Source organism: Heterodontus francisci, chromosome 10, assembly GCF_036365525.1.
Source record: "Heterodontus francisci isolate sHetFra1 chromosome 10, sHetFra1.hap1, whole genome shotgun sequence".
NCBI classification, from domain to species: Eukaryota; Metazoa; Chordata; class Chondrichthyes; order Heterodontiformes; family Heterodontidae; genus Heterodontus; species Heterodontus francisci.
The window spans coordinates 43,721,371-43,743,036 of NC_090380.1; the positions used below are offsets into that span (position 1 = coordinate 43,721,371).

General features: G+C 45.0%; 1 protein-coding gene across 3 annotated transcripts in view; it reads right to left on the bottom strand.

Moving 5' to 3' along the window:
• The window catches only part of LOC137374429 (glutamate receptor ionotropic, kainate 1), a 520,770-nt gene that overhangs the window by 386,293 nt on the left and 112,811 nt on the right, over positions 1-21,666 (bottom strand). For 2 of the 3 annotated variants that reach the window (XM_068040522.1, XM_068040521.1), the window contains exons 2-3: positions 7,000-7,086; positions 6,627-6,765 (exon numbers count right to left, since the gene is read on the bottom strand). The exons of the other annotated variant lie outside the window; for it this stretch is intronic. The gene's annotated coding sequence lies outside the window, so the exon portion shown is untranslated. The remainder of the gene's footprint in view (positions 1-6,626; positions 6,766-6,999; positions 7,087-21,666) is intronic. 3 annotated transcript variants of the gene reach the window in all.

The window sequence follows — 21,666 nt, forward strand, 5'->3', positions numbered from 1 at the left end:
CTTTACCTGTAAACAGTCTCTCCCATTCAACTTTAGAGAATTCCTGTCTGATGCCATTGAAATTAGCCCTCCCCCAATTTAGGACTTCAACCTGAGGACCAGTCCTATCCTTTTCCATAACTATCTTGAAGCTAATAGAGTTATGGTCACTGGTCCCGAAGTGCTCCCCCACTGACACATCCTCATTTCCTAAGAGGAGGTCGAGTGTGGCCCCTTCTCTAGTAGGGCCATCCACATACTGCTTCAAAAAACTATCCTGGACACACTTAACAAATTCTTCCCCATCTGATCCCTTAGCACTAAGGCAGTCCCAGTCAATATTAGGGAAGTTAAAATCACCTACTATTACAACCGTATAATTCCTACACCTATCGGTGATTTCACTACAGATATGCTTCTCCACTTCCCTCTGACTACTGGGGGGGCCATGTAGTATAATCCCATCAAAGTGATCACCCTTTTCTTATTTCTAAGTTCTACCCATATGGCCTCGCTGGACATTCCCCCGGTGATATCCTCTCCAATTACTGTCGTGATGTCCTCCCTAATCAATAGTGCAACTCCCCCTCCTCTCTTACCTCCACGTCTGTCATGCCGGAAGGATCGGTACCGCAGAACATTGAGCTGCCAGTCCTGCCCATCCCTCAACCACGTTTCCGTAACAGCTCTAATATCACAATCCCATGTACCGATCCATGCTCTGAGTTCATCTGCCTTACCTGTAAGGTTTCTTGCATTAAAGTAAATGCAGTTTAGCCTACCAGACCTTCCACACTCCCTGTCCTGCCCCTGCCTGGCCTGCCTACTGGACTTGCCTGCTTTAACTCTACATTTGCCTCAACTATCTCATCTGAGAGACTACTACTTTGGGTCCCACCCCCCTGCAAGACTAGTTTAAACCCTCCCGTGTAGTACTAGCAAACCGCCCCACAAGGATATTGGTCCCCCTCCAGTTTGGATGCAACCTGTCCTTCTTGTACAGGTCACCTCTGCACCAGAAGAGATCCCAATGATCCAAGTAAGCTGAAGTCCTCCCGCTTACACCAGCTCTTCAGCCACGCATTCTTTTGCCTAATCCTCCTATTCCTACCCTTACTAGCATGTGGCACAGGGAGTAATCCTGAGATTACAACCTAGAGGTCCTGCTTTTTAACTTTCTGCCTCACTCCCTATATTCACTTTGCAGGACCTCATCTCTCTTCCTGCCTATGTCGTTAGTACCAATATGGACCAGGACCTCTGGCTGCTCACCCTCCCCTTTCAGAATGTCCTGTAGCCGCTCCGAAACATCCTTGACCCTAGAATCATGGAGGCAACATACCATCCTGGAATCTCGTTTGTGGCCACAGAAACGCCTATCTGCACCCCTTACGATAGAATCCCCTATCACTATAGCTCTTCCAACCCTTTTCCTCCCCTGCTGTGCAGCAGAGCCCTCCATGGTGCCACGAACTTGGCTGTTGCTGCTTTCCCCTGGGAGGTCATCCCCCCCAACAGTATCCAAAGCGGTATATCTGTTTGAGAGGGGGATGGCCACAGGGGACTCCTGCACTACCTGCCTGCGTCTACTACTCTGTCTGGTGGTCACCCATCTCTTTTCTGCCTGTGCAGCCATTACCTGCGGTGTGACCACCTCACTAAACGTGCTATCCACGTCTTCCTCAGCATCGCGGATGCTCCACAGTGAATCCACCCGCAGCTCCAGCTCCGTAATGCGGGTAGCCAGTAGCTGCAGATGGATACACTTCCTGCACACATGGTCAGAGACACTGGAAGCGTCCCTGATTTCCCACATAGCACAGGAGGAGCATATCACGGGGCCGAGCTCTCCTGCCATGGCTTACCCTTAGATTAATTACTTACTCCCTTAATTAAAAAATACTAATTATACTAGGGGCCTTGTTCTACCCACTTCAATCTAAAGTCCTTAAAAAAAACACTTTAGCAGTACTCACCTTATCACCAGAGATTTTTTTCCAACCAAAAAATAACAACTTTCCCCTTTTTTAAAGATATTCTAACAGCTGCTGCTCATCAACCAATCAGCATGCAGTTCTCCTCTGATGTCACTGTTTGCCTTTTTTTCAAAACTCCGGCGCGCTGGATGAGGTTCGACTGCTCTCCGCTCCCGGATGGTAAGAGACTGGGCCTCGATCCTTGGGGTCGACTTATAGGCTCCGCTCCCGGTGTTCTCCCCACAAGTCCGCTCCCGGTGTTCTCCCCACAAGTCCGCTCCCGTCCTCTCCCGGAAGGTCATTGTTTTATGCAGCGAGTGATTAGGATCTGGAATGCATTACCTGAGAATGTGGTGGAGACAGATTCAATCATGGTTTTCAAAAGAGAATTGAATAAGCACCTGAAGATAAAAAAAAAATTGCAGTTACTGGGAAATGGCTTGGGAGTGGGACTAGATGAATTGCTCTTGCAAAGAACTAGTGTGTACTCAGAGCCGAATGGCCTCCTTCTGTGTTATAACCATTTTATGATTCTAAGATAAAGGAGTTCAATACACGATTGCTGAGATCAAACTCACACATGAATTGTTTCGATGAAGCCAATGCACAGCAGGGTTATATTTAATTTTAACAATTCTATTACATATCCAGATTTACTTGCAATTTAAATATTACAGAAGTAAAGAAATTTTGATATTAAAAAGTATCTCCAGGTTACAGCTTTCCCTTAAGTCATTTAGCAACAATCTCTCATTCCGATAAGTAAAGGAGTGAAAGAATGAATACAGCACTGCAGGTCCATTCTGAAACTCATACTTTAATCAAATTACTGACATGCACAAAATTGAAACTGAAAATGAATGTGAATAAGTCATTACAAAATTCCATTTAACTCCTTAAAATAGATTAAAAGCACAGTTAATTAAAATTGTGGAATTAGTAATTATTTTATATGTATTCTTTGCAAATTTTCTCTCCCCTCCAATCATAAAGTCACTTACTGTTGATTGGGTGCGATGTGTGATGTTCTAGCTGCTAGTATCGCAAGCAAGTCTTGGAAATGAGTTTTGGTAGGTCATTCAACCATGGGGGCCAGGAACCCATCCAAGTCCACTTCTATCCACAGATCTGCTTTCAGTGGGGGTAATTACATAATGATCAGAAGCAGAAACCCTGGCAGATTTTATTTTCATTTGCCATTGACTCTCGCTGACAAGTGAAAATGAGGGCGGTGGTAACTGAGTGGGCTGGATTTTATTTTCCCGCTGCTGCTCTCGGCGGCAGGTGAAAAAATGGCAGCCCGCATGTGTGGACCGCGCGCTACCATGCCGCCACAATCTAATGCACAGCGGCTCATTATAATATGCAGGGTGGCCACCCCACCCAATCACATTGCAGAGTTGACCCTTTTCACCCTCACAACTGACCTAAGTGCAGAGTTCGACCCTTCCCCACCACCACCCCCCCCACCTCATTACACTGACAATGCAGAGTTGACCCATTCCCCCCCACCCAGTTCACTACTAATGCAGAGTTGCCCACTTCCCAACCTCGGTGGTGGCAGCTTTCCCTGAACAGGAAAGTGAAGGCACAGGAGTGCCGCATGTCGCTCGAATGATCAGGAACTGCTGATAAAATCGCTCCGGCTTCCATTTAAATGTATTTAAATAAGTGATTTGTATATTGAAATGCAGGACTGACCCAGCAGAGGTGGTGGCACAGTGGTATACAGTCAAGAGGGAATTGCCCTGGAAGTACTCAACATCAACTCCGGACCCCATGAAGTCTCATGGCATCAGGTCAAACATGGGCAAGGAAACGTCCTGCTGATTACCCACCTACCGCCCTCCCTCAGCTGATGAATCAGTACTCCTCCATGTTGAACACCACTTGGAGGAAGCACTGAGGGTGGCAATGGTGCAGAATGTACTCTGGGTGGGGGATTTCAATGTCCATCACCAAGAGGGGCTTCGTAGCACCACTACTGACCGAGCTGGCCGAGTCCTAAAGGACATATCTGCTCGACTGGGTCTGCAGCAGGTGGCGGGGGAACCAACAAGAGGGAAAAACATACTTGGCCTTGTCCTCACCAATTTGCCAGGCACAAATGTATCTGTCCATGACAGTATTGGTAAGAGTGACCACCGCACGATCCTTGTGGAGATGAAGTCCCATCTTCACATTGAGGATACCCTCCATCATGTTGTGTGGCACTGCCATCGTGTTAAATGGGATAGATTTCAAACAGATCCAGTAACTCAAAACTAGGCATCCATGAGGTGCTGCGGGTGATCAGCAGCAGCAGAAATGTACTCAACCACAATCTAACCTCATGGCCTGGCATATCCCCCACTCTACCATTACCATAAAGCAGGGGGATAATCCCTGGTTCAATGAAGAGTGCAGGACGGCATGCCAGGACCAGCAGCAGGCATACCTCAAAATGAGGTGTCATCCTAGTGAAGCCACAACCCAGGACTACGTGCATGCCAAACAGCGTAAGCAGCATGCGATAGACAGAGCTAAGCAATCCTACAACCAACGGATCAGATCTAAGCTATGCAGTCCTGCCACATCCAGTCATGAATGGTGGTGGACAATTAAACAACTAACTGGAGGATAAAAGCAAAATACTGCAGATGCTGGAAATCTGAAATAAAAACAAAAAGTGCTGGAAATACTCAGCAGGTCAGGCAGCATCTGTGGAGAGAGAAGCAGAGTTAACGTTTCAGGTCTGTGGCCTTTCATCAGAGCACTAACAGCAGGAGGTGCCTCCACAGATATCCCCATCCTCAATGATGGGGGAGCCCAGCACATCAGTGCAAAGGATAAGGCTGAAGCACTTGCAACAATCTTCAGCCAGAAGTGTCCAGTTGATGATCCAACTCGGCCTCCTCCTGAAGTCCCAGCATCACAGATGCCAGTCTTCAGCCAACTCGATTCACTCTGTGTGATATCAAGAAACGACTGATGGCACTGAAGACTGCAAAGGCTATGGGCCCTGACAACATTCCGGCAGTAGCACTGAAGACCTGTGCTTCAGAACTTGCCGCACCCCTAGCCGAGCTTTTCCAGTACAGCTACAACACTGGCATCTGCCCAGCAATGTGAAAAATTGCCCCGGTATGTCCTGTACACAAAAATCAGGACAAATCCAAACCGGTCAATTACCGCCCCAACAGTCTACTCTCGATCATCAGTAAAGTGATGGAAGGTGTCATCGACAGTGCTATCAAGCGGCATCTGCTTAGCAATAACCTGCCCATTGACGCTCAGTTTGGGTTCCGCCAGGGCCACTCAGCTCCTGACCTCATTACAGCCTTGGTTCAAACATGGATGAAAGAGCTGAACTCAAGAGGTGAAGTAAGAGTGACTGCCCTTGACATCAAGCAGCATTTGACCAAGTATGTCATCAAGGAGCCCTAGCAAAACTGAAGGCAATGGGAATCATGGGGAAACCCTCCGCTGGTTGGAGTCATACCTAGCACAAAGGAAGATAGTTGTGGTTATTGGAGGTCAATCATCTCAGCTCCAGGACATCACTGCAGGAGTTCCTCAGGGTAGTATCCTAGGTCCAACCATCTTCAGCTGCTTCATCGACCTTCCTTCAATCAGAAGGTCAGAAGTGGGGATGTTCGCTGAAGTTTGCACAATGTTCAGCACCATTCGCGACTCCTCAGATACTGAAGCAGTCCATGTCCATATGCAGCAAGACCTGGACAACATCCAGACTTGGGCTGATAAGTGGCAAGTAACATTCCTGTCACACAAATGCCAAGCAATGACTATATCATACAAGAGAGAATCAAACCCATCTCCCCTTGACATTCAATGGCATTGCAGTTGCTGAATCCCCCACTATCAACATCCTGGGGGTTACCATCGGCCAGAAACTGAACTGGAGTAGTCATATAAATACCTTGGCTACAACAGCAGGTCAGAGGCTAGGAATCCTTCAGCGAGTAACTCACCTCCTGACTCCCCAAAGCCTGTCCATCATCTACAAATTACAAGTCAGGAGTATGATGCAATACTTTCCACTTGCCTGGATAGGTGCAGCTCCAACAACACTCAAGAAGCTTGACACCATCCAGGACAAGTCAGCCCACTTGATTGGCACATCATCCACAAACATTCACATCCTCCACCATCGACAGTGGCAGCAGTGTGTACCATCTACAAGATGCACTGCAGCAATGCACCAAGGGTCCTTAGACAGCACCTTCCAAACCCACGACCTCTACCACCTAGAAGGACAAGGGCAGCAGATGCATGGGAACACCAACATCTGTTCCCCTCCAAGCCACACACCATCCTGACTTGGAACTATATTGCCGTTCCTTCACTGTCGCTGGGTCAAAATCCTGGAACTCCATTCCTAAGAGCACTGTGGGTGTACCTACCTCACATGGACTGCAGCGGTTCAAGAAGGTCTGACCACCATCTTCTCAAGGGCAATTAAGGATGGGCAATAAACGCTGGCCTGGCCAGCGACACCCACATCCCATGGATGAATTTTTAAAAAAGTAATTCATAATGTATTGGTAAACAATGACTCTATGACTCTACAACTCGAAGAAAAAAGTATTTTAATTCTTTATATTAAGGGATTAAAATCAATCTGCTTAAAGAGTATAATGGTACTAAAAAGACTAAAAAAGAAATACTCACAAGCAGAATTTTATATTAGGTATTGGTAATATTTGAGGGGATATTGGTTGTGTCTTTCTATTACTGTATTATCACAGCAGTTTTCTCCTCAGATGCTGTGAGTAATCATTATGGCTGTCTCCTTCTATTTTTCAACTATCTGCAGAGTGTGACAAAGTGAAGGAAAAAAAGCATATTTTACCAAATATATACTTGGAAAACACAAATTGCTGGTACATTTTCAAAATGCAGTCCTTAAAGTGCTTATTAGTCTTTGTAGATCTGTGTTCCACTATGTATGTTATTTAGTTTCGAGTGTTGTCTTGTGTTCTAGTGTACTGATAAGTAAAAATGTATTTGTTCTTCACTTACAAATTGCTTTACTTAAATATACCTTTGAATCCTGACATCACAGGTAAATGAATACAGATTCCTTTGACGATATTTGTGTCCCATCTTTGTGTTTATATATGTGACGAACCTAGACAATATAAAGATTAAATTAATTATCAGCTCAGGGGCAGCATAGAATTAACAAGATGAGTTGCTGTAATTGTTGTGCAGGCTATCTCAATATGGGGGCATTAAAGGTAGAAAAGGAAAGATATGTCAGACACCGAGAACTCAATACTGCAGAAATCCGAGAGGGGTATAGAAAGTGCAGGGGTGAAATCAAAAAGGAAATTAGGAAAGCAAAGAGAGGGCATGAAAGAATATTGGCAAGCAAAATCAGTCTTTCTCTCACCTGATGTGTGCATGCACACCCATGCACATATGTGCTAGGAGGGTTAACTGGATAGCGACCAGGAGCATGAACACTCGGGGATTTTTTCTTCTGTAGACTAAGAATGCTGAAGCCAACTGTTGAAACTGTTGTTGTATTGCTTTAAGTGCTGCAGTATTGCTTTAAGGGGTGTATCTAAAACGGCTGTCCATCACCAGACAGGATGTGATGCACAGACCATTGTGACCTCTAGGCACTTGCTATAAGCAGCCAGAGAAACAACAATGTGAAGCACCTTCCCAGTATTGTTGTGTACAAGTTAGTATCTTCAATGAAAGAACCTACCTTTTAGGTTCACTGATCTTGTCTGCGTGATTACTGTGTCTGCATTACAACACAAAAACATAATATGGTGGCAGCTGGTGGTTGTTGAAGAAACGTCAGGTTTCTGCTGAGACTGGAAAGCTGAATCCATCGGCTTACTATAGAAACTCCAGAGTGCAGGTTTGCGAGCTCACCAGGTTCATCTACAGCCCCCTGGATGTCAAGGAGTATACAGGGTAAGATAAGGAAAGATTATATCAGACACCGAGAACTCAATACTGCAGAAATCCGAGAGGAGCATAGAAAGAGCAGGGGTGAAATCAAAAAGGAAATTGGGTAGGCGAAGAGAGGGCATGAAAGAATATTGGCAAGTAAAATCAAGGAGAGCCCAAAGATGTTTTATCAATACATTAAGAGTAAGATAACTAAGGAAAAAAACAAAAAAGTAACCTATGTGTGGAGGCAGAAGATGTGGGTATGATTCTTAATGAATACCTTGCATTTGTCTTCATGATAAAGGGAGACAATGCAGACATTGTAGTTAAAGAGGAGAAGTGTGAAATATTGGATGTGATAAACGTAGGGAGAGAGGAAGTATTGAGAGCATTAGCATCCTTGAAAGTGGATAAACCACCAGGGCCAGATGGAATGTACCCCAGGCTGTTAAAAGAAGCCAGGGAGGAAATAGCAGATGCTGTGACTATCATTTTCCAATCCTCACTGGATGCAGGTATTGTGCCGGAGGATTGGAGGACTACTAACATTGTACCTCGTTTAAAAAGGGACTGATGGATAGACCGAATAATTACAGGCCATTAATCTGACCTTGGTAGTGGGAAAACTTTTGGAAACAATTCTGATAGACAGGATAAACTGTCATTTAGAAGGGTACAGAATAATCAAGAACTGTCAGCATGGATTTGTTAAGGGAAGATCGTGTCTGACCAACTTGATTGAATTTTTTGAGGAAGTAACAAGGAGGATTGATAAGGGTAGTGCAGTTGATGTGGTCTACATGGATTTTAGCAAGGCTTTTGACAAGGTCCCACATGGCAGACTGGCTAAAAAAAAAAAGGCCATGGGATCCAAAAGAATATAGCAAGCTGGATACAAAATTGGCTCAGTGGTAGGAAACAAAAGGGTAATGGTTGACAGGTGTTTTTGTGACTGGAAGGCTGTTTCCAGTGGGGTTCCGTAGGGCTCAGTACTGGGTCCCCTGCTTTTTTTGGTATATATTAATGATTTGGACTTAAATATAGGAATCATGATCAAGAAGTTTGCAGATGACACAAAAATTGGCCACGTGGTTGATAAAAGGTGTAGACTGCAGGCAGATATCAATGGACAGGTGGGCAGAAAAGTGGCAAGTGGAATTCAACCCGGAGATGAGGTGATGCATTTAGGGAGGTCAAACAAGGCAAAGGATTATACAATAAATGGGAGGATACTGAAAGGTGTAGAGGGTGTGAATGTCCACAGATCCTTAAGGTAGCAAGACAGGTTGAGAAGGTGGTGAAGAAGGTATATGGAATCCTTTCCTTTATTAGCCGAGGTATAGAATATAAGACCAGGGAGGTTATTGTAGAGCTATATAAAACACTTGTCATGCCACAACTTGAGTACTGCATGCAGTTCTGATCACCTTATTACAGAAAGGATGTAATTGTACTAGAGAGGGTACAGAGGAGATTTATGAGGATGTTGCCAGGTCTGGAAAATGGCAGCTATGAGGGAAGATTGGATAGGCTGGGGTTGTTTTCCTTGGAACAGAGGAGGCTGAGTGGAGATTTTAGGTGTGCAAGGCTGTGAGGGGCCTGGATAGAGTGGATGGGAAGGACATAGTTCCCTTAGCAGAGAGGTCAGTGACTAGGGGGCATAGATTTAAAGTGATTGGTAGAAGGATTAGAGGGGAGATGAGGAAATTTTGTTCACCCAGAGGGTAGTGGGAGTCTGGAACTCACTGCCTGGAACAGTAGTAGAGGGTAGAAACCCTCAACTCATTTAAAAGATGTCAGGATATGTACCTGAAGTTCCATAACCTCCAGGGATATTGACCAAGTGCTGGAAAATAGGAGGCTGGGTGCGTTTGTTTCTCGGTAGCCACAGACACGATGGGCCGAGTGGCCTCCTTCTGTGCCCTAAATTTTTCTACATTTTCTATATATTCTAAATATCTGGAGGAGGAATGTGCAGGGTTGTGGGGAGAGGGCGGGGAGTGGCAGTACATGAATGCCTCCTTAGGAGGGCCAGCACAGATGCGATGGGTCGAATGGCCTTCTGTGCTGTAATGATTCTATAAACGCTGACTCCGAGAGGTGTGTGCTGGGCGGGAGCACCATTTTCACTGTCAGGCCACCGGATCGGGAGCTTGGGAAGGGTGATTGATCTATTGTGACACGGCCAGGCAGGACCATCTGTGTGGAAATCGAGGCCTAAACAGGCTGAATACATCCGGTCTTTCGGAGGAAGACTTAAAGAACCTTAGTAAAATATGGTCCACATTGGAAGACCAGTTGAAAGTCAAGCTCAATTTCAGAATACACCGTCTCGAGTTTATGTCGTTCCGGCAGCAGCCAAAGGAGACATTAGACTAATTTGTGAACCGACGTAGAGATAAGGGGCGTGACTGTGATTTTTCGGAGGCTGAGCTAGCTGACAGGATTATGGAGCCTCTGATAGCTTCCAACCCCATTGAAGCATTGCAAAAAGACCTCCTCAACCAACCGAAAGGCTACAATTTAGACGCCTTGCTTAAAAGTGGTTGTAAATTTGAAGCCATCCTTATGGGCAGACAGAGCTGCAAGCCCTGTGCACTTAATTTATTATTAACACCATTGCCAGCACAACCAAACATGGTGAGTTATGTAGGTGATGTGGCCTCATACATTCACCAAGAAGCTGTCCAGCCTTCCTTAAAATTTGCAAAGCATGTGGCAGCCGAGAGCACAGGAAGCATGGGTTGCAGCATGGGTTGGAACCTGGGATCTCAATGTTGTGGCTATTTCGGAGACATGGGTAGAGCAGGGACAGGAATGGATGTTGCAGGTTCCGGGATTTAGATGTTTCAGTAAGAACAGAGAAGATGGTAAAAGAGGGGGGGGTGTGGCATTGTTAATCAAGGAGAGTATGACGGCGGCAGAAAGGACGTTAGAGGACTCGTCTACTGAGGTAGTATGGGCCGAGGTTAGAAACAGGAGAGGAGAGGTCACCCTGTTGGGAGTTTTCTATAGACCTCCGAATAGTTCCAGAGATGTAGAGGAAAGGATAGCGAAGATGATTCTCGACAGGAGCGAGAGTAACAGGGTAGTTGTTATGGGGGACTTTAACTTTCCAAATATTGACTGGAAATACTATAGTTCGAGTACTTTAGATGGGTCAGTTTTTGTCCAGTGTGTGCAGGAGGGTTTTCTGACACAGTATGTCGACAGGCCAACCAGAGGCGATGCCACATTGGATTTGGTACTGGGTAATGAACCCGGACAGGTGTTAGATTGAGATGTAGGTGAGCACTTTGGTGATAGTGATCACAATTCGGTTAGGTTTATCTTAGCGATGGGCAGGGACAGGTATATACCGCAGGGCAAGAATTATAGCTGGGGGAAAGGAAATTATGATGCGATTAGGTAAGATTTAGGATGCGTAGGATGGGGAAGGAAACTGCAGGGGATGGGCACAATCGAAATGTGGAGCTTATTCAGGGAGCAGCTACTGCGTGTCCTTGATAAGTATGTACCTGTCAGGCAGGGAGGAAGTTGTCAAGCGAGGGAGCCATGGTTTACTAAAGAAGTTGAAGCGCTTGTCAAGAGGAAGAAGGCGGCTTATGTTAGGATGAGACGTGAAGGCTCAGTTAGGGCGCTTGAGAGTTACAAGCTAGCCAGGAAGGATCTAAAGGGAGAGTTAAGAAGAGCGAGGAGAGGACACGAGAAGTCATTGGCGGATAGGATCAAGGAAAACCCTAAGGCTTTCTATAGGTATATCAGGAATAAAAGAATGACTAGAGTTAGATTAGGGCTAATCAAGGATAGTAGTGGGAAGTTGTGTGTGGAATCAGAGGAGATAGGGGAAGCGTTAAATGAATATTTTTCGTCAGTATTTACAGTAGAGAAAGAAAATGTTGTCGAGGAGAATACTGAGATACAGACTACTAGGCTAGATGGGATTGAGGTTCACAAGGAGGAGGTGTTCGCAATTTTGGAAAATAGATAAGTCCCCTGGGCCAGATGGGATTTATCCTAGGATTCTCTGGGAAGCCAGGGAGGAGATTGCAGAGCCTTTGACCTTGATCTTTATGTCATCATTGTCGACAGGAATAGTGCCGGAAGACTGGAGGATAGCAAATGTTGTCCCCTTGTTCAAGAAGGGGAGTAGAGACAGCCCTGGTAATTATAGACCTGTGAGCCTTACTTCGGTTGTGGGTAAAATGTTGGAAAAGGTTATAAGAGATAGGATTTATAATCATCTTGAAAAGAATAAGTTCATTAGAGATAGTCAGCACAGTTTTGTGAAGGGTAGGTCGTGCCTCACAAACCTTATTGAGTTTTTTGAGAAGGTGACCAAACAGGTGGATGAGGGTAAAGCCGTGGATGTGGTGTATATGGATTTCAGTAAGGCGTTTGATAAGGTTTCCCACGGTAGGCTATTGCAGAAAATACGGAAGTATGGGATTGAAGGTGATTTAGTGCTTTGGATCAGAAATTGGCTAGCTGAAAGAAGACAGAGGGTGGTGGTTGATGGCAAATGTTCATCCTGGAGTTTAGCTACTAGTGGTGTACCGCAAGGATCTGTTTTGGGGCCACTGCTGTTTGTCATTTTTATAAATGACCTGGATGAAGGTGTAGAAGGGTGGGTTAGTAAATTTGCAGATGACACTAAGGTCGGTGGAGTTGTGGATAGTGCCGAAGGATGTTGTAGGTTACAGAGGGACATAGATAGGCTGTAGAGCTGGGCTGAGAGATGGCAAATGGAGTTTAATACGGAAAAGTGTGAGTTGATTCACTTTGGAAGGAGTAACAGGAATGCAGAGTACTGGGCTAATGGGAAGATTCTTGGTAGTGTAGATGAGCAGAGAGATCTTGGTGTCCAGGTACATAAATCCCTGAAAGTTGCCACCCAGGTTAATAGGGCTGTTAAGAAGGCATATGGTGTGTTAGCTTTTATTAGTAGGGGGATCGAGTTTCGGAGCCACGAGGTCATGCTGCAGCTGTACAAAACTCTGGTGTGGCCGCACCTGGAGTATTGCGTGCAGTTCTGGTCACCGCATTATAGGAAGGATGTGGAAGCTTTGGAAAGGGTGCAGAGGAGATTTACTAGGATGTTGCCTGGTATGGAGGGAAGATCTTACGAGGAAAGGCTGAGGGACTTGAGGTTGTTTTTGTTGGTGAGAAGGAGGAGGAGAGGTGACTTAATAGAGACATATAAGATAATCAGAGGGTTAGATAGGGTGGATAGTGAGAGTCTTTTTCCTCGGATGGTGATGGCAAACACGAGGGGACATAGCTTTAAGTTGAGGGGTGATAGATATAGGACAGATGTCAGAGGTAGTTTCTTTACTCAGAGAGTAGTAAGGGCGTGGAACGCCCTGCCTGCAGCAGTAGTAGACTCGCCAACTTTAAGGGCATTTAAGTGGTCATTGGATAGACATATGGATGGAAATGGAATAGTGTAGGTCAGATGGTTTCACAGGTCGGCGCAACATCGAGGGCCGAAGGGCCTGTACTGCGCTGTAATGTTCTATTATATTCTATTCTAAGCACCAATGCAAGAAGCCTAATACACAACAAGTCAAGCCACAGTTGGATACACAAGAAGTACGGCATCCCAACAGACAGAGTGAACAGTCCAAATACCAAAAATGAAAAATACACAAGATGACCAGCCAGACCGAACGGTTGGAAGGCGAGCATGACCAAGACACTGACACACAAAGTGAGCAGGTGTTTCAAACGGTTAACCTCACAGAATGTATCAACACAGGGGAAACTTCAGAAGTCCTTGCTACCATCCAGATCATTTGCCCGCAAAAGCCTGGCAAATACACAGTCTGCACCAAGATCAACACAGGTGCGAGCACCAATATTCTACCGCTCCACATCCCGAAGGGCATGTATCTATGGCAATAGCAAATATGGCTCAACCAACCATCTCCAAGCTCATAACGTACAATGGTTCAGCGATTCTGTCCTTGGGATCCATTACACTCAAGTGCAGATACAGAAATTTACCCAGGTCAAACCTTTTACATCATGGTCACCACAGGTCCATCAATTGCAGGCCTACCATCAGGCAACGTTTCAGAGCATCAACATGATAGTGGTGCAAACAGCAGACCACAACTGCAGAGAATTTGTGATTAGCAACAGGAGGAGCTGGGAGGAGGAGCACAGGAGCTGGGCTGCAAATTCAACATCCAGACAATCCAAGCAACCAACAAGACATTGCAGGGTCCAGCTGGAAATTGATCTGACAATCGAGGAGGATGCAATGGCATGTGTGAGAAGATGCAATATCTCACAGCCCAGAACAAGGGACTACTCACTCAATTAAATGAAAGTAAATGAAAAATAGCTGAGATGGACTGCAAGAAAAAAGAAGATCTGATGGCACTGAGACTTCAAGAAACACGCAGCATAGCAGCTGTGGTTGAGCTATAACAGAAAATTGCCTCTGTGGAGATATAGCATAAATGCCACCCATGATACAGTGACATTTGTGTTCTGCAATTGGAGAAGGAGCTACTGCAGGCAAGCTTAAGAGAAGCAGAAGCACAAATTGGTCTGGCAGCAAGTTAAAGATTTGGAGGATCATTAGCGGCATCATCTGCCTGGAAATACTGGCAGATGGGAAGACACACCATGAAGGAATACTATAAGCGAGCTGCAGGACCGGCTGATGGCAGTGTGCCTTCGCGGAGATGATACACAGGCTGAACTGATAAAAGGATATTGGAACCTGAAACATGGAACCAAATCAGCAGTAACCAGCTATGTCGAGCAGAGAGGAATTGCTCGACAGGCAAGAAAAAAATGAAAGACACTACCAGACCCACCATTCCCACTGACAATCAAGACTGTGAGACTGATCAGTGACCATGAACCAAACCTACAGTGACCAGGTCAGAGTGCATCATCAGTCCTCCAATACACTTTAGAGACTTGTAAATTTATTACCCGACATTTTAAGGATATAACACTTTTTGCACTTGCTGAATAGTAAATATTATTTCATGACACATTTTTAATTTAGAAAAAAAGGGGGATGTTGTGATATTGCTTTAAGTGCTGCAGTATTGCTTTAAGGGGCCTATCTGAAATGGCTGCCCATCACCAGACAGGATGTGATGCACTGATCCTTGTGACCTCTAAGTACTTGCTACAAGCAGCCAGAGGAACAACAATGTAAAGCACCTTCCCAGTATTGTTGTGTACCAGTTAGTATCTTCAATAAAAGATCCTACCTTTTGGATTCACTGATCTTGTCTGCGTGATTGCTGTGGCTGCATTACAACACAAAAACGTAACAGAAACCACACATCCAATGTAGCTGAGATTGGCTAACTCAGCACACTGAATTGATTACTTTATAATAAAATTACTCTTTCCAGAGTTGCTTTTCTTTCTGCAAACCAACTGAATTGAATGCAACATGGCACAGAGATCTAATGAAGGGTTACAAAGTCAAAAGTCATAAAGACCCAGAATTTGCTGGAACAGGGCATCATGTCCTGTGAGTACGATTTTTTCCCTCACTCTTTGGCTTGAAAATTTTCTGTGTCACAATTAAAAAAAAAAAATTGTTAATGAGATGTGGTCATCACTGGCCATGCCAGCATTTATTGCCTATCCCTAATTGCCCCTGAGAAGGTAGTGGCGAGGTGCCTTCTTGAACTGCTGTAGTCCCATGTGGTGTAGGAACGCCCACAATGCTGTTAGGGTGGGTGTTCCAAGATTTTGACCCCTTTGCTGCTTTTTTAAAATTCATTCATGAGGTGAGGACATCGCTGGCCAGGCCAGCATTTATTGCCCATCCCTAATTGCCCTTGAGAAGGTGGTGGTGAGCCACCTTCTTAAACTGCTGCAGTCCACGGGAGGTAGGTACACCCACAGTGCTGTTAGAAAGGGAGTTCCAGGATTTTGACCCAGCGACAGTGAAGGAACGGCAATATAGTTCCAAGTCAGGATGGTGTGTGACTTGGAAGGGAACTTGCAGGTGGTGGTGTTCACATGCATTTGCTGCCCTTGTCCTTCGAGTTGGTAGAGGTCGTGGGTTTGGAAGGTGCTGTCGAAGGAACCTTGGTGCGTTGCTGCAGTGCATCTTGTAGATGGTACACACTGCTGCCACTGCGCGTCAGTGGTGGAGGGAGTGAATGTTTGTAGATGGGGTGCCATTCAAGCGGGCTGCTTTGTCCTGGATGGTGTCGAACTTCTTGAGTGTTGGAGCTGCACCCATCCAGGCAAGCGGAGAGTATTCCATCACACTTCTGACTTGTGCCTTGTAGATGGTGGACAGGCTTTGGGGAGTCAGGAGGTGAGTTACTCGCCACAGGATTCCTCGCCTCTGACCTGCTCTTGTAGCCACGGTATTTATATGGCTACTCCAGTTCAGTTTCTGGTCAATGGTAGTCCTTGGATGTTGATAGTGGGAGATTCAGTGATGGTAATACCATTGAATGTCAAGGGGAGATGGTTAGATTCTCTCTTGTTGGAGATGGTCATTGCCTGGCACTTGTGGCGCGAATGTTACTTGCCACTTATCAGCCCAAGCCTGGATATTGTGCACGTCTTGCTGCATTTCTACACTAACTGCTTCAGTATCTGAGGAGTTGCGAATGGTGCTGAACATTGTGCAATCATCAGCGAACATCCCCACTTCTGACCTTATGATTGAAGCAAGGTCATTGATGAAGCAGCTGAAGATGGTTGGGACTAGGATACTACCCTGAGGAACTCCTGCAGTGATGTCCTGGAGCTCAGATGATTGACCTCCAACAACCACAACCATCTTCCTTTGCACTAGGTATGACTCCAACCAGTGGAGAGTTCTCCCCGATTCCCATTGACTTCAGTTTTGCTGGGACTTCTTGATGCCATACTCAGTCAAATGCTCTTGACCTTCTATGTGGTAGAGGTTTGGATGGTGCTGTCTAAGGAGCCTTGATGAGTTGCTGCAGTGCATGTTGTACACAGTACACACTGCTGCCACTATGTGCAGGTTGTGGAAGGAGTGAATGTTTAATGTTGTGGATGGGGTGCCAAGCAAACAAAAGCTTGGTCTGCTTTTTCCCGGATGGTGTTGAGCTGCTTGAGTGTTGTTGGAGCTGCACCCGTCCAGGCAACTGGAGAGTATTCCATCACATTCCTGACTTGTGTCTTGGAGATCGTGGACAGGCTTTGGGGAGTCAGGAGGTGAGTTACTCGCCGCAGAATTCCCAACCTCTGATCTGCTTTAGTAGGCACAGTATGTACCTGGGTTTCTGATCAATGGTGACCGCCCCCAGGATGTTGATGGTGGGGGATTCAGTGATGCCATTGACAGTCAATTGATTCTCTCTTGTTGGAGATGGTGATTATGTGACATTTGTGTGGCACGAATGTTAATTGCCAAAGTAAATTTGTGGCAATTCACAACTAACAGGCTATCTCTTCTTCGTCACAAACAAATTGCTGGATGATTTACACACTAATAACGTCGGTAACCATTAAACCCACCACTTGCCAGCAAATTCTGGCCAATTTTGTATTTTCAGGTTTTCTTTAACAATAAAGCTGCACTGTTATTAGTTCAGAAAATTTTTGTTGCTTTCCACCAGCACAACGCTTAGCTTTTTACCATCTTCCTTATTGCAACCACTTTGGCTGTTCTTGGGAACTTCATTCTTCTTCAGAAATAAATTTGTTCCAACAGCAACTTTCAACTCGAGTTGTTGCATTAAGTCCTACAAAGCTAGCAGTCACATTTCACCAAGGGTATGTAAACATCTCAGCTTCTAGCAGCCTCTGGGTTACAGGTCTGGCCTATATTCTGACATTCTTATTTTTCTGAAAGACATTTGCTGTCCCCATGGTAGCTAAGGTTTTTTTTCCTCATTAATGTTTCGGGACTCTGATAAGTTAATTATGTCTTGAATAGAAAAGGTGCTGCTGTGATCCGGCACTCCCAACCTGGATTGTTTCTTGCACAGAATGCATCGTGAGAAATCACAGGTATTATATAATTTTCCATCAATTAATTTTAAGAAAGAACTTGCATTTATATGGTGCCTTTCATGACCTCAGGACATCCAAAGAAATTTACTGCCAATAAAGTACTTTTGATGTCAAGTCACTACTGTTGTGCAGGAAAGATGACCAGGTAATCTCCCACTAGTAGTGTTGGTTGAGGGATAAGTATTGACCAGGACGCCGGGGAGTACTCCCCTGTTCCTCTTCAAATTGTGCAAGAGATTTTTTATGCTCACCTGATGGGCTAGATGGTTTAAAATTTCATCAGAGAGACTGCACCTCCAAAAGTACTGTTCTCCCTCAGTATTCTCTCAGCAGAGTTCGGCCTAGATTGTGCGCTCAACCCTTTGGAGTGGAACTTAAACCCATGGCATTCTGACTCAGAGGCGAGAGCATTCTTTGAGCTTACGATTCTATGATTCATCACAACTGAGCCAAGGCTGACAGCTAAATGTATGTCAATTTTACTGCAAGGAAAGTCACAGGTTGTGTGCCCACCAGCACCACTCCACATTGGGAGTACCAAATCACAAAATCACTCCTACAATTTATGCTTTTACATATCGTACCATGTTTAAAAAGAAAAATTGGAAATTGGAAAAAATATGACTAATACAGAGAAGTGAAACTACCGATAAATTTGGGATGGGATCAGGAAGACACTTTGTGTACAGGATTGAGGGGCAAAATGCTTTGCTGAGGTGAGATCCCCAATATCTGACTGGTTTAGGACTGAATGTGAATTCCTTTCCTGAGGTATACTGGAAGAGATTTGGCCTAAATAGAAGAAAGCTATTCTCTTGTTCATTGGCTTCATAAAAGGGTTTGGATGCAAAGTTTTATTCTGAATTATACTGGACATTTATATCATGGTTTATAATGTTGATGTTATGTGTATTGATTTGAAACAAAAATAACACACTGTTTCTGTTGTTAATGACAAAAATAAAGTTCCATATCCATGACTACAAAGTTGTTTGTGTATTTTGTTAGAAATGTAAGCTTTTGAGTGATGTGTATGTACTCCTTTAAGAGGTGTGGCTATGTTATCTTGCCAGCAGTGTAAGAACTGTGATATAACACATTTTGTGGCTTTTGCGTTGGGGGCTGTTTTCAGTCAGTATCTGTACAGTAAAGACCTGTCTGTACATGCAGGATCATCCTTAAATAAAGAGTCCACGGTACTGTCCATGGTCAGTGCTTTGTGTATAGTAGCAGCTAACAGAGGTTAAGACAACACGTAATATGGTGGCAGTGGTGCACATTTGAAGACCGGACCATGCTGCAGAATTAAAAAAATTTAAAGTTGAAATGTGGAACAGAAGATCGGAATCGTGATGTTCTACTTCAGCGCAAGGTCATGGAGAGGAACCAGTCCAAAGTCAGGAAGAGCCACACACATCAAAAGGCAAAGTCGCGTGAAAACTGTGAGTACCTGATTTTAAAATTGCCAAATGGCCAAAAGCAGCAGCAGGTCGGTCCAGGATCACACTGTCCAAGTTCACTGTGGATTCTTCCAGGATTACGCCGTCCAAAACCCGTTCTGACCCAGCCAAAAGTAAAAAAAAAAGTTGGACTGCCACTGCAGAGCCTCTTCCTGGGCTGACTGTTTTGTGGGCAGGGCCTAACAAAAGTGCACGATTTGAGCAACGGCGCCACACCCTCCAATTGGAACTGCAGCCAGCTTTGTCTGCCTATATAGCAGGAGAGGGTGGTATACCCTCCAAGCCTGTTCACAAGTGGAACCGCAGGCAGTTATTTCTGTTTGCTTGTACACTAGGAATTTTCTTTTAAGAACAACAGCAGTGAGTTATTACAGGAATGACAGCACAGTTCCCGACCATCAACTGGAAAGCATTTGACCTGTTATCAGAATTTCAGCTCTTCAAGCAAAGAGTCAAGCTATGTTTCAACAACTTAGCAGTCGTGGATCCACAGAAGTAGGCAGTGAAAACATGCATTGCTGTTGGCAATGAAGACTTACATCACCTCAATACTTCTGGTCGTACCAAAGAAGAGCAGAAGGACCTTGCGAAAATCTGGTCCACATTAGAGGATCTACTTCATGTCAGATTCAGTTTTTGGGTCCATCAGCTCAAGTTCATGCCCTTTCGACAGCAGCCGACTGAGTCCATTGACCATTTTGTCAGTCGAAGTCGAGCTAAGGGCCGCAAATGTGACTTGGCTGAGACTGAGCTAGCGGACCGCATTATTGACCTTGTGATTGCATCCACAACAATAGGGACATACCAGAGGGATCATTTAGAGAAGCCCGAGGGGTATACAGTGGACACCTTGCTCAAAGATGGTCGAAAATTCAAGTCCATCATAGCGGGCCAACAGAGTTTGCAAAGCCCTATATGCTGTGAATACCACTGGTGCATTGAGTAAGAATTTCAAGTACAGGAAGCATGTAAAAGGTGCGGGCTCTTACATACACCTAAGGGTTGCCCAGCATTCAATGACATCTGCAGAGCATGTGGTGTCAGGGGTCATTTGAAACGTCAGTATCGGAAAGCCATGACAGAAGCTGCTGGTAAGAGTCTTGACCACAGTCAGACTGTAAGAAGGCTTCACCCCGGCCAGCTTTGCAGTCATACTCCACATCACAACCAATGCATCCACGAGGTTGCAGATGACGTCAACACTGCTAATGATGATGATGGTGGTGAGAGTCCAAGTTCAAGTGGACGAGAGGAACACTCATTTCACGTTGTCAATGTCACTGAACGCGTTGATTTGATGACTATACTGGAGGCATTTGCATCTATTCGTGTTCTATGTCTGAAAAAGGATGTGCTCTGGATGAAGGTGGACACGGGTGCCTGTGTGAATATTTTACTTCTATGCATCTTAAAAGGCATGTATCCAAGTAAATGATGAGCCATGGTGACACCGATGAACATTCAACTAACTGCATACAATGGGTCCTCGATCCCATGTTTAGGATCCATCAGGATCAATTGCAAATACAATGATTCGGATTGGAAGTCCCAACATTTTTACATCATCCAAATGGTAGAACCTGCTATGGCTGGCAAGGATTTGAGCCTGCTAATGATACATAGCATTGGGCAGCGCCAAGCACAGCCTCCCTCCAGGCCTCAGTCACCAACTCGGAAAGGCCCTGAAGCAAGTGAGTGCAAGGCAGGCCGCACTCTCAGAATCATCTTTAAATTTTACCCAGACTGTGGCCAGAAGATAGAAGCTATCGTCAACATTTGCTCATCTAGTGACTTCAAGATACCTAAAGAAGAGACTGAGGAAGAAGTTCAGCCTGTTACTGCCCAATCTCCAACATCTCCAGCTCAGACTGTGTCCAGTACAGAAGCACCCAAAACAAAGCACATCCCTGTGCAAATAATCTACCCTGAAGTTAGGGACACTCTTCTGGAGCAAAGGGGAATGATGAAAAAGCACTAAACGCCACTGCTCAGCTAATACAACTTAACTCCAAATACAGTTATGATGAAACATTTTAACAGTGAAATGAACACATACTTCCATTTTAAATGCTGACTAACTTGCGCATTTCCACCATTTTCTATTTCCCAGTCTATTTTCCCACTGCTTTGCTGCCATAGTAAAAGATGAATTGATTACACATGACTGCAAAGCGTGGGCGGTAATTCCCATCCATTGTATGTAGCTGCAATCAATCATTGCAGCTTTAACTAGGACAGCAAGAGAAGTCATGCTGGGTGTGAGCCTTCAAAATTAGGGGTAGGACACCACGTCACGAAACAAAATCCTGTAACTGGTCCATGGAATACTGCACAAATCTCCAGGCTTCGAC